The sequence below is a fragment of the Cupressus sempervirens genome, chromosome 4, assembly GCF_028749045.1.
Source record: "Cupressus sempervirens isolate cs-2001-9-10 chromosome 4, ASM2874904v1, whole genome shotgun sequence".
In the NCBI taxonomy this organism is placed as follows: domain Eukaryota; kingdom Viridiplantae; phylum Streptophyta; class Pinopsida; order Cupressales; family Cupressaceae; genus Cupressus; species Cupressus sempervirens.
In genome coordinates, this window is record NC_143121.1 from 195,786,049 (window position 1) to 195,799,323 (window position 13,275).

General features: G+C 37.0%; 1 long non-coding RNA gene and 1 pseudogene across 2 annotated transcripts; one reads left to right on the forward strand and one right to left on the reverse strand.

Moving 5' to 3' along the window:
* Positions 1-2,184: 2,184 nt before the first annotated feature.
* Positions 2,185-6,807, forward strand: LOC149560657 (putative disease resistance protein At5g47280; annotated as a pseudogene). The gene is made up of 10 exons (XR_016364226.1): positions 2,185-2,416; positions 2,458-2,592; positions 3,119-3,260; positions 3,340-3,432; positions 3,520-3,527; positions 4,007-4,303; positions 4,533-4,940; positions 5,015-5,365; positions 5,448-5,659; positions 5,998-6,807. The product of XR_016364226.1 is annotated as a putative disease resistance protein At5g47280 (transcript).
* Positions 6,808-6,993: 186 nt separating this feature from the next.
* Positions 6,994-11,069, reverse strand: LOC149560658 (uncharacterized). Its single transcript, XR_016363365.1, has 2 exons — positions 9,212-11,069; positions 6,994-7,407 (listed from the first exon to the last, which is right to left on the reverse strand). It is a non-coding gene; the product is annotated as an uncharacterized LOC149560658 (long non-coding RNA).
* Positions 11,070-13,275: the final 2,206 nt, after the last annotated feature.

A 13,275-nucleotide genomic window follows, 5' to 3' on the forward strand; every position in this document is an offset into this window, starting at 1 on the left:
GTATTTCCTTTTTTTTAACATCTTCATATGACAATTTATTTGCATAAAATCTTTTTTGTTCATCCCTCTTAGCCCGCCAAATATCTAACTGACCACTAACTGAGGCTATCTGAGTGTTAATGGATTCGAGGGATGATGCCAATTGAGCCCTCATTGGATTGGTTTGTCCGGATTCTTTCAATCGAGCAATGATTCCTTCTAATTCAGTTTTGCCTCTCTCTATTTCATTTCTTAGATTTTCTTGTGTGCCTGGTGGAGGTCTTGCAATTGGTTTGGGTTGTGAAATTTGTTCTTCTTGAGGAGGGTTTTGGTTTTGGGGTTCTTGAGAGTTTTGATGTTCTTGTGGATTTTTTGGTTGATTATGAACATTTCCTGATAAAAAATCAATTGAAATTCAAATAAATAAACAAATCTAAATGAAATTTGTAAAAACCCTACAAAAGAATATAAAAAACTTACAAAACAATATGAAAAATATATCAAACAATGCAAAGTTAGGTTTATATCACTTACGACGTCGTCGTGGGTGCGCTTGTGGTCTTGGATTTCGTCGACGAGGAGGCATTTTGACAAATGGTTGTGCAAATGTTGAGTCTTAAACTCGCGTACGCGCTGCTCGCTGTAGGAGTAAAAGAAATTGGTAATGAAAATGATGGGCTGCGGGTTTGCAGCCCATCATACATACTTTTTATTTTTTAGAAAGCGCGTACGTGCTATAGCGCATACGCACTATAGCGCGCACGCGCTATGGCTTGGGCAACCCAAGCCATAGCGCGTGCGCGCTATAGTGCGTCCGCGCTATAGCGCGTACGCGCTGTTTAAAATAGGAAAAAAAAAATTTGTTGTCACCTTTTTGGCACCACAACTCGGTGCATATGCCCCTTTTGGATATTCATAGTTATCTCGTAGGAGATTGTGGAGCACAAGTAGTTCAAAATTGTCATTTCAAGCTAAATGTCTTCATAGTATTTATAAAATGTCTAATAGTGATGTACAAATGAACCAATTACCAAACCAAAAAGTTAAAAAATAATTGGTAAATGGAGTGGTAGGAAACCACTTCCACTCATACCACCAAGGACGAACAGACTGAATCCCCACTTTATGAAGTAAGTGCACAGGGATGCAAAAGGTCATAAGTCGGCACGAACAAGGCGGTATTGAACTTGCATATCCTCCCATGACCTGAAATTCATGGTGACTCTTGAAAAAAGAAACGCAGAGCACTGGCACCTTGAGTCTTGGCAAGAGGAGTACCCTAGAAGGCAAACAGGGGAGATAGCCCATTGTGAAACTCATCACCAGCCCAATGAAGCCAAGGTTTAACAACTTCCTAGGCTTTCCAGATACTCTTATAAGACCACTAGTTCATGCATAGTGAGAAGGATCTGAAAACCAATCCCCTTCCATGCCGGTCTGTTAGCAGGGAACCCTGAAGAGATGCAATGCCTAACAAGAATTTTCCAGGCTCCAGAAATAGCTCTGATAATCCATTTAGCACAGAGGGCAAGGCCTGCTTCCAAGTGGAAAGTAGGCCCAAATTCCCTTGGGAGACAATAGAAATCCCAAGCAACTCTATGAAAATGCTTAATCAACGGTGGCATTTGCATTCTTCACTTTCTTAATGGAGAAAACAGTTCGACACCATTTGGAGTGCCATTACAGAACCTAAGATTGCACACTTTGCTTGGTGCCTTGCCTTCCAAGGTCTTCCCCTGGGGCCTCGGCTCAAGCACATTGGGGTTCTTGATCCTAGATGCCCCTTCTGTGGCCAACCTGAGTCCTTTTTGCATATTTTTTGGTTTTGCAACCGTGCTCAGAATTATTGGCACTGGATTCATGATTTTTTCAAGCCTTTCAGGCCCGAACCTTTTTCATGGCACATGATCCTGTTGGGTGATTCCCCCAGATTTCCTCGGAAGTTCTCCCAGATTTGGCATACTTTCAGGATGGAAATTTTGTTTTCTCTATGGAAAGATAGGAATGCAATTTTATTCACTCACAATTTTTTGGATGTTAACATTGCAATGTACACTAAGGCATGCATTTGTAACAATGTCATTATGCAGATATAGGTGCAAGCTAATAAAGTTTCCCTGGAGGTTGCACACTTACAGGAATTGTTAAATCATTGGGGTAATGCTCCTTGCACCATTGCTAGAGTGCCTCCGGATGCCTCGGCCGATGCCTCCTCGTCTCGTTGTCGTCGTTCCTGACGCTAGTCCTCTGGCTGCCATTCACACACGCTGCGCTCCCAGGGTCCCTGCCACCTCTCTCCCAGCGATGGTCATGGCGGTTGGAGGCGCTGCTCCGCTTCCCCACCGCGTGGTGGTTCTGGCTGGTCCCCGGCTCCCCCCCTTGGGCGAGCTTCTGGCCGGTCTCCGGCTCCTCCCCCTAGACGGGTGCACTCTGGCAAGTTTCCTCGGTTGGCCTTGGTAATTTCTCCTCCGCGGCCAGACAAGAAGGATGCGGAGACTGCGACTACTCCAGATCCTGCTGATGCTACTGACGGCTGGACTGTTCCCAGTTCGCTTCACAATCCCATTGATGCGTGGAGATTTCCTGATAAAGATGATCCTCCTCCCTCTGCTGGTATTGCCTTGGCAGCTTGAGGTTGTTAAAAGTGTTTTTTTTGATGAATAGTTTATAGTTTCTGGCTGAGGCCATGTTGTTTATTCCGACTTCGGCCGTTTGAACTCATTCGCAGGGTGATCCTGTATCCCCCGGCCTCTTTTTTGTGAATTGTAATCTTAGTAAATTTTATTAATTGAAAAGGACTATTCATCAAAAAAAAAAAGTTAAAAAATAATCCACTCTCAGTACATGTCTCTTTTCAAAGTCAAAGTAACAATTAGAAGATACCTATAACAAAAACATAAGAATTAGTTTGTAATTGGGCCCCTTTCCATGTTTGCCCAAAAAACATTTACTTCAATTATGCGAGTTATGTTGTAAGCAGCCATCCGAAGGGTATGAGATAAAATGAGCGCGAAAAGAGAAAAACAAAAGGACCTTCAAACGGGAGATTTTTTCAAATAAGATTCCAATTTATGTGTGAAACTAAAATAGAGTGCAGGGAAATAAGTATGACCTGTCGGAAGACATAACGATCCCACAGGTACACTCGACTCCACTCCGTTAAAAAGTTCAAATTCTTCTGCACGTATTTCGTTTCTTGTAATCATTTACTGCTTTCAGTTCAGCATCTCCCACTGGAAAGGTCACGCATCTGATACACCCATTTCTGGTTCAGTTGAGAAGTAGCTGAAATTGTAAGATTTGCATCAGTAGACTTGGTTACTTTGATTTACATAAGTAATTGCTGTGTACTTCGGACAGGATTATTGATGAATGGAAGCTTCAAGTATGCTCCGAAACCACTGGCACTGAAGGGAACATCAATTGTAGGTTGAATACGGCGCCCTACTTCATGTATGCTTCTAGCATATCAAAGGCTTTATGAAATACATTTCGTCCGATTTTAAACAAACTTAAATCGCTATTCCGAATGGAAAGCAGTGTGCCAGGTGAAGCGTACCTCCAGACGAAGTAAAATCAGTCTAGGGTTTTGATCGCTCGTCTTGCCAGTCAACGATACAAGATGGAAGAAAATTTAGGAACAGTTTCTTGTAACCATATCGGACCAGAATACAGTGGTCTTGCAACATCTTATGATAATTGATCATCAATCGATTAAATATTGTTCATGCACTTTAAATCATCCGACCGAGATTGGGGTTCAATGTATAATTCCGCATTTTTATTTTTAGTTAAGATCCCACATGGAGCTGGAGAACATGGATTAAATATAAACTCAGCAATTGGGATTCAATTTAGACGTTGCATCCTTGATTCTAAATCAAAGGACTTGTCACAGAAGCAAGCAAGAAAAGCTGCCAAATTTGAATACAGACAATTCCCGCTGCTTCAATAAATACCGACACGGTTTATGATCGCTTGATTATCTTATTTAAAGAAGACGTGTATGATTAATGGCTTTTCAAAGAGACAAGATCAGGTAACAGAAAGCTTCATATTGGGGAAAAATTAAAGTGTTTGCTAGAGTTTCAACAATCACATTCTGATTTTATATATACCTCTGAAATGATGAATGATTCCACGTACTCCCATAATGACCATGTTCCTGCAAAGTCTCAGTTTTACGTAGGGTTGGAAAAATGTATTTGGGATTTGAAGAGGCTTTTGTTCCAAAACGAGGTGTCGGTCGTTGGCGTTCATTGCATGGGAGGTGGTGGGAAGACTACTCTCGCATTGGCTCTGTGCAATGATCTCCAAATTAAAGGTGATATGCTCTGCAAATTCTGTTCATGTTTGTCTGAATGTTTTAATCATCTAAAAATGCCAGTTCTATTTTAAATTTCTGGCCTTTCTGAAGTTTCCTCTTCGCTTAGTTACTTGCATGCATTATATCATAAGAAGTGCTATGCTATGCCGGTTCAGGTTTAAGGGCATCTTTACATGCGTGTTCAGACATTTAGCCTTAAGTACACTTTTTTTTTCCTGGATTCCAGATTATTTTGACAACAATTTGATTTTTATCACGGTTTCACAATCCCCAAACCTAAAAGGGATATTAGAAACTATGCGGGGAAAAGTAGCTAAGAAGAGAATACTAGAGTTTCAGGATGTGGAAGATGCACACATTAATTAGCAGAAGTTGCTTTCGAAGCAGTCCAAGCCCTCTTTAGTTATTTTAGATGATGTTTGGTTTAGTGAAGATTTCAAAAGAATTATTATTTGAAAGTCCGGCATTCAAGACTTTCATAACCATCAGAGACAAGTCCATCATCTGCAAATTTCTCTCTTCCCAACTTTATCAATTACCATTGTTGGGCAGAGAGGATGCTCTGTCTCTTTTATGCTTCTGAGCTTTTGGACGATCTAATGAACGAGGTACGGAAATAATTGTTGTTTTGTGAGTTTTATATATATAAGAATTTGTTTGTTCTAAAAGGTTCACTTGTAAATTTTCATTACATTTTATGAATCGTAGGTGCAAGCAGAAAGTGACGGTCTTCCTCTTGCTCTAAAGATGATTCGTAGTTCAATGCATGGGGACCTGGATGAGGTTGGGAAGAGGACCAAAGAAGATTTCTGAGCAAGAATACACATCTGATTATCACAGAAAAGGGCTCTTTAGATTGCTACAAACCAGTATTGATGCCTTAGACGATGTAGCCAAGGAATGTTTCTTAGACTTGGGATTATTTCTGAAGAACAGGAAAATCTGTGTTGATGAACTATTGGATATTTGGGTTTATGTACGGAAGCTACAACAAGATGCTTTTGACATCTTATCAGAATTTGCAAGTAAAAACTCGTTAAATTTAACTAGCAATCAAAGGTAATTTTGTCTTTCCTTTTATATATTAGACTTCTTGTACTCATGGTTTCCAATGCTAATCTGACATGCTTGACCTTAACAGAGGAAGTGCATCAGTCTCATATGAAAATGCTGCAGAGCTATACTTTTCTCAGCATAATATACTGAGAAATATGGCTTTGAATTTAGGACAAGACAAGAATTTAAAGCACAGCAAGAGGTTGGTTATAACAAGGAAGGACTGTAGTTTGTTGGCAAAACAGGAGTTGCTTAATCATGAAGGATTTGATACCCAAATTCTTTCTATTTTCGATGGTGAGTTTACTTGAAACCTCATACACATTCATTTTGATCAAAAACATTTCTTTGAAAGAATAACCATTATTTTTAATATTCATCCTTAATGTCAACTTGTAGACTAGTTTAGAATTTCAAGCATGGTTTTCTGCATAGAATAAGATTTACATCAATGTCCCAATTTTTTGTGCAACATCAATAGTTCTTGTATCTCATCGCAAACACAAGTACTCTTTTCCCTTATATATTTTCATTCCTAGATTCGACTTCAATGTGATGAGAACTGAACATATGTAACTAGGAGTCATAATTGATGCCCGATCTAATTGGACTTCCCTTGCAATTTATACATGCAGACCCTATGGAGGTAAATTACTGGTATGATATGGCTTTCCCTGAAGCAGAGGCTCTATTGTTACTCTTTACTTTGACAGATTGATTTCTTCCCCCATTTTTGAAATCCATGGAAAAGCTTAAATATTTTATGGTATTCAATTGTGGTACAAAGAGGGCAACTATAAAAGGTCTAGATGTTTTATCTTCACTCACTCAACTCAATAGTGTCTGCTTGGAGAAGTTGATTTCACCCCTCCTTGAAAACCAGAGCATTGAAGCACTGCAGAACTTAGAGAAGCTACCTTTGAGCTTATGTGAGGATTTGGAAGTATGTAAACATTCACAAAGCTCCAAGATTTTAACCTGGACCATAACAGCGATTTGAAGGAGTTGCCCCCCCGGCGTCTGCAATATGCTCTACATTGTGTTGGGGTCTACCTGCCACCTGCTTCAGAATTTACCACATGATTTTGGAAATATGAGCTATCTAAGAATGGTAATATTATCTGCATTACCAGGCCTGAAAGAGCTTCCCACATCAATTGGAAAACTTGCACAGTTGGAATTTCTAGACCTTTCACTATGTGAAGGCCTGAAAGAGCTTCCAAAGGAAATTGGACAACTCAAGAAATTAAGGGAGCTTGATATGAGAGAGTGTTCCTGTTTGACTAGGTTGCCTACAGCTATTTGTGAGCTAAATGCCCTGAAGCTTGTCACCTGTGATGAGAAGATTGTCAATCAGTGGTTCGAGGCCAAGAATATTTCTATTCCGGAGCTTAGAGTTGAAAGCATAGAAGCACAGTTCAATTTGGACTGGCTTGATGATTGACTTCTTTTCCATCTCTCATTGTGTAGCACCAAAAAAGATCCAGGGATCTTAACATTCTAATAAAATTTTCAATAATTTTTTATATTTACTAGCACAATTCAATATCAAATCTAATTTCCTCTGTTCAGGGTACACAATTTATGAACTAGTGACAATGCGCACCAAAAAAGATCCAGGTATCTTAACATTCTAATAAAATTTTCAATAATTTTTTATATTTACTAGCACAAATCAATATCAAATCTAATTTCCTCTGTTCAGGGTACACAATTTATGAACTAGTGACAATGCAAGTACTCTGCTCAGTGGTCAGCAGAGAAGATCACATACAGTCCGGTGCAGAAAGAAACTAAAACAGGTCGAAGAACTTCCAAAAACACATTACATTCATCACTCTGCCAAAAACAGCTTCAGCAAACTGAGCCAAAATCTTAGTTTTTCATTTCTTCAACCAACTGGCCTAATTATCAGAAGCATGAAAGCCCTCCATTGCCTTCCATTCCTATTTGTACTTCTCTTTAATAGTAGATTCGGCCCACAAAAGAAAACTGTCAGCCTATAATTTGTGACCTCCCCAAACTGAGAAAATGTCTCCCACTCACTGCACATAGCCACAGATAATCTGTATGTAAACAACTCTTGCATCAACCGAGTACAATGAAAACTAATGTGCATTTAAATTTACCTAATAATTATGAACGCAAACAACAACAAAGAATGTTGACTGCATTGAACTTGCCAAAATAAGTAATCACATTCATAGGATGAAAAAAGAGCGGACCTCCTGTTTGGGGACTGGGAGACAGTGATATCACATTGTTGTAAAAAAACCTGGGTTCCATGAAAAGGCAATTGTGTCTATAGACTGAATATCTTAAAATAAATGAAAACATGTCATTTAATCTAATACAGAGTACCATACTGACCCCCATAATAGATCCTAGAAGTATGGGATACGTGGTGCCTGAAAACAAAGTTTCTTGGTTGAGTTTTCAAGAGGTGTCTTCTACACAATTATACTTAGGGCAACCAAAGACAGCTATGGTGCTCTACTCAAACATTAAAGAGTTTAATAGTTGAACTGTCAATGGAGATTTGATTCCTCATCAAAATAGTCTTAGTTTCATTGGCAAAAGTTTATTTTTGACTGTTAAACTGTTTGATGTTTAAGAATAGACATTGTGATATTGCTATTAGGATTCAACTATGTAGTTTTTGAGTCGAACTCATTGACCTATGTTTCATGAGTAGCGGTTCACAAGAACCCATCTCTCATGAGAATGACTGGAAGACTTGGCACTCATTGCATGTAGGTGATGCTCACGTAGGTGAAGCACCAGAACTTCCTAGAAGGTCACCCATTGCAGTACTACTCTAAGTTCAAGCAAGCTTAACCATAGAGTTTCCTCCATTGTTAAACTCACTTTTCTTCCAATCCATTTGCAAAACCTTCAGCAAGTGTTGTGCGTTATGACATTAATTAAAATGCCCCTTAAGCTCATCAATTGATAAGAGGGAGATATTTTCCAGAGGGAGATATTTTCCATAGCAAGTCAAATTATGATATTGCTATTAGGATTCAACTATGTAGTTTTTGATCAAACTCATTGACCCATGTTTCATGAGTAGTGGTTCACAAGAACCCATCCCTCAAGAGAATGAATGGAATTCTTAGCACTCATTGCATCTAGGTGAAGCACTGGGACTCTCAGGAGGTTAGTGAAACTTTGTAGCTAAGTGCGCTTGAGTTGGAGTAGTCTAGGGATGGGCGGCCTCCCATGAAGTCCTCGTGCTTCACCCCTATGAGCATCACCTCGATGCAATGAGTGCTAATTGTTCCATTCTTTCTCATGACATATGGATTCTTGTGAACCACTAATCATGAAACGTGGGTAAATGAGTTTGACTCAAAAACTACACAGTTGAATCCTGATTGGAATATCACAATTTAACTTACCATGGAAAATATCTCTTTCTTATGAATAATCCTTGACAGCTAAATGTTTTATGGAATCAAGATGCAAGGAGACTAGCTCCAGTTCAGCCCAAGGGAGTTGATGACAGGAAAGGAGTGCCATGGCTTATAGAAGGTAATCAAGAAATATCCATAAAAAACTGATTCCACGCCTCTTGACACACAGTAACATATGTTAATTATATGCCTTTATAGGAAGAGAGCTCCCATTCTGTTCTTTTAGTTTTCTTAAAAAGAAGCAGCCTAAAAATAGCACTTTCAATCAACCACACAATAACATATGAAGACTGTATGTGCTAGCTAATCTCTTATTATACGCTATCTATAATCTTGACATGAGAGGAAAGTCCAGAAGTTCAAAATAGAATGGCTTTTCTAATGAAGGTCAAAATATTGAGATAAACATCAACAGTATAAACAGGTGTATCACCTTTTAGCTGTATCAATTGAATTGAGCCGATGCAAGAGTACTAATGCTCACCAACTACCAACACCTTGCTGTGGAACAGAGGGCTCTTCAAAAAGTTAAAATCTCCAATACATTACCAAACATTAAACATAGACTTTACATAAACGTTGTCATTATGAGAGTACATTGCATCACTGACCATTTCAGAACTTAGACTAGAGTACATTGCATCATTCACCATTTCAGAACTTATACTAGCAATTAATGCATAATTTCTGAAGGAAACCAGTTCAGACAATAAAATCAACCAAAAAACAACACAAACAAAGAAAAGAGAATATCCAGAATACAGAGAAATAGCCCTTTTAATCTTGACTGTAGCGAGGGCCTGAAAATTTTAAACAAGATGGCCTTCTCTCTTCTAAAGAACAGGTTAAAATATTCAGAGAACCGCCATTTCAATTTGAGATTTGTTTTTTCACTCACCCCTATACAGTGACATTGTCAATCGAAATGGCGTTATAGATCAAAAATCCCTATAAATCCCCAATACATTTCTCCAGCCCAACAAAGAACTGAGACATTCTAGGGAAAGTATCTTAATGAGAATACATGGATCATCCAGTATTTCAGAAGATAATACAAGTATTCATACTGCATGTTTTGTGAATAAAATCCATTAGATGATAAATGAACCTTAAAAACTTTGGAGCGATAAATGATTGATTTATATGATAACCATGGGACAGGATGCCCAAAAACAAGACAAACACATAAGAGGGAATACCTTACATACAGAAAAACGGCCCCCTTAAACTTGACAGTTATGAGGACCTAGCAATTTGAAACAGGGTACCCACTCTGTTAAGACAATTTAAAAACTTAAAAGGAAAAGAAAATTAGAGATTCATCATTTCACTTTTAATTCGGGTTCATTGCAGAGATTCAATACAAGAATTGTTTTCACACCGATCCCCAGGCATTGCATACCAAAACCCAACCCCTTAAATAAGAAACCAAGGCCTCTTCAATCCGCAAAATACTTGGCCATCCCCACATAAATCTGATATTTTCGAGGAAAATTATCATATCATCCGCCATTTCAGAACATAGACTAATGTATTTACGGACATTATTTCTGAACAAAGCCAACTCAAAGGATATCCATGAACAAAAATAACTCTGAAACAAAAAAATGGTTGAAATTATAATTTATCAATGGGATAAGCCTCCCAAAGACAAGTCAAAAACAAATAAGAATGAATGCCTCGCCCAGAGGAACAACCCCTTGATCTTGACAAATATGATGACCTAAATTTGAAATAGGGTGTCCTGTTGTCTGATTAAAAAAACTAAAAAACAAAACAAATTAAGGGAATCACAATTTTACCTTGAATTTGATGATCGTCGTAGAGATTTAGATTCTACTGTGAGTTGTTTTCCTACCACTTCTGATAAATTTTACATCAACACTCGACTGTGGAACAAAAAGCCCTTCAAATCTCCCATACATTACACCAGTCCCACACAAAATCGATATATTACGTTAACATTGTCACTACGAGAATGCTTAGAATCATCCACCATTTCAAAACTCATGCTAAAGTATTCATTCCTGGATGGTTTCTGAACAAAACCAGTTTAGACAATTGGTGAAACTAAGAAACAACTATAACCAGTTCAGACAATTGGTGAAACTAAGAAACAAATATAGAGGAGAAAAATGATTGAATTTTAGATAATAGACCACACAAGAACAAGAAAAACAAATAAGAGGGTCCACACTTACAGGAACAGACCCCTTAATTTTGACTGTTATTTCGACCAAACAATTTGAAACAGGGCATCCTCTCTATTAAAGACAATTTAAAATTCAAAAAGAAAATTTGAGAGAACTACCATTACACTTTAATTTGAGTATTATTGGAGAGATGCAAAGTGAGAGTTGTTTTCCCATGAACCCAATACACTGGACAACATCGACTGAGACCATGCTGTGGATCAAAAGACCTTTCAAATCACACATACTGAAACTTTCTAGGGACTTAGAACGCATGGAATCATCCAGCATTTCAGAACTTGGAGGATAGAATTTGCGCTTGCATCATTCCTGAACAAAACCAGTTCAGGCGATAAATGAACCAGAAAACAACTCTGCAATGATAAATAATTGAACTTGAAACGACATTCATGGTTCAGGACACGCAAGAGAATCATGATTTCACCTTGAATTTGAGGATCATTGTAGAGATTCAATATGAGAATAGTTTTCCCACCATCCTCATACATTGCATATCAAACATTGAAAGCCTCTTCAAATTCCCTAAACACTTCCCCAACCCACATGTATCTGTGATTTTCCAAGAACATCATAATCATGAATACACGAAGATTCATCCCCATTTTAGACCTTTCAATAAAATCCTTGACATTTTCACCAACGGCATTTCTTTCCAATTTTAAGCTTCCTTTCACTTGATTTCATGTCCTTACTAAGTACAATTCGTTTTATAAGAAACTGAATCAGAGCAAGCACAAACCGTGTGGGCCCAAGCAATTAAAAATTGTCTGGTCTGCACTCCGGTCAATTTGTTCTTATCTGTAGGTATTCGAGGGATCAAGTGGTTCGTTGAATTTAATATACGGGAAGATATTAATATAAAGCTTAATAAGCAATCTTGTTAACTCACGGCAATAATTGGGTACAGAAAAGTCTATTTTCCCTTTTTTAAGTACGAGGGCCATTTTTGTGGGCATCTGATATGGCAACGGCTAAGGGTAAATTCGTTAGGAGATGTCTATCTAGAGAAGATTTGTACCGGACGTGACAGTTTCCTGAATTAATTAATTAATTTATAAATCACATGACAACTGTCATGTGATTTATAAATTAATTAACGTCTGATGCAAATTTTTTGCTATTTAGCCACGGGCCTGCTGCTATGCCTAGCCATGTACCACCCTGTGCTGTTAGTTCAAATTATGTCATGTACTACTTCCCCCCGGAGTTTGGCGTCTCTGACATACAGCGGGCCCAACTTTTTCCTTTTGATTTTACAACTCACTTGGAATAAGATAATTTGAATATGATTTCAAAAACGTTTAATTTCATCGGATTCGAACAACATATCAAATGCAATTTTAATGCATGGTATCCTATGCTCTTTCTCCCAAGAATAAATAAATAAGCTCGCTTAATTTTGATTTTAAATTTCTTAATTTTAAGAAGTGGAGTCTCTCCTAGTCTCTTTCGTTTGGCGTCCTCACATCAGCATATATTCATTTATTGGTTATTCATTTTCCACTTGACTCACAAAAAATATTTCTTCATAGTTTGGTGCCACTTATTATATAGTTGAATAGAATAGCAACAATTGTCTTATCGAAATGGCTATCGCTATGATTAGTTTGTTTGCATGCAATTTTTTTTTGAACCAATAGAATTGAATTGAAACCTCATTTTAGCTTGTCTATTCTAGAGAACATTGTAATGTAATTGTGAATTTTTAAATCAATCTTATAAATGTTAGATTAATTTTTAAATTTTGAACTAGTTTTAAATTGACTTAATATATATTTTTTCAAACTTTTATATTAGATTTGAGATCATTTAACTATACTCAATTTTATAATTATAAAGCATTAAGGATCAATCATATTTACTAAAGAGACATTTTGAATATTTAGATTGGATTACATTAAAATACATATTTTTACATACAATTTTAGAATATTTGTATAACTAATTCTTACAACCAAATTTCTAAAGCTTTATCTAAATGAACTTTGTAAAGTAGAAAAAGAAGAAGACAACTGATCAAATAAGGTGTGATTAATCTTATTTTTATAAACTTATTCCTAGTTATAAACTTATTCTTAGTATTAATCTTATTCTTAGTTATAAACTTAAACAATATTATATTTAAGAATTCGATTAAAGTTTATTTTTTATATTATATTAAATATAAATTTTATAATATATTTAAAATAAATCTAATAATTAGATTAAGGTTCAAGTTTTATATTATATTATATTTAAATCTAAAATATATTATATTTACTTTGGTATTGCAACATAACATAAA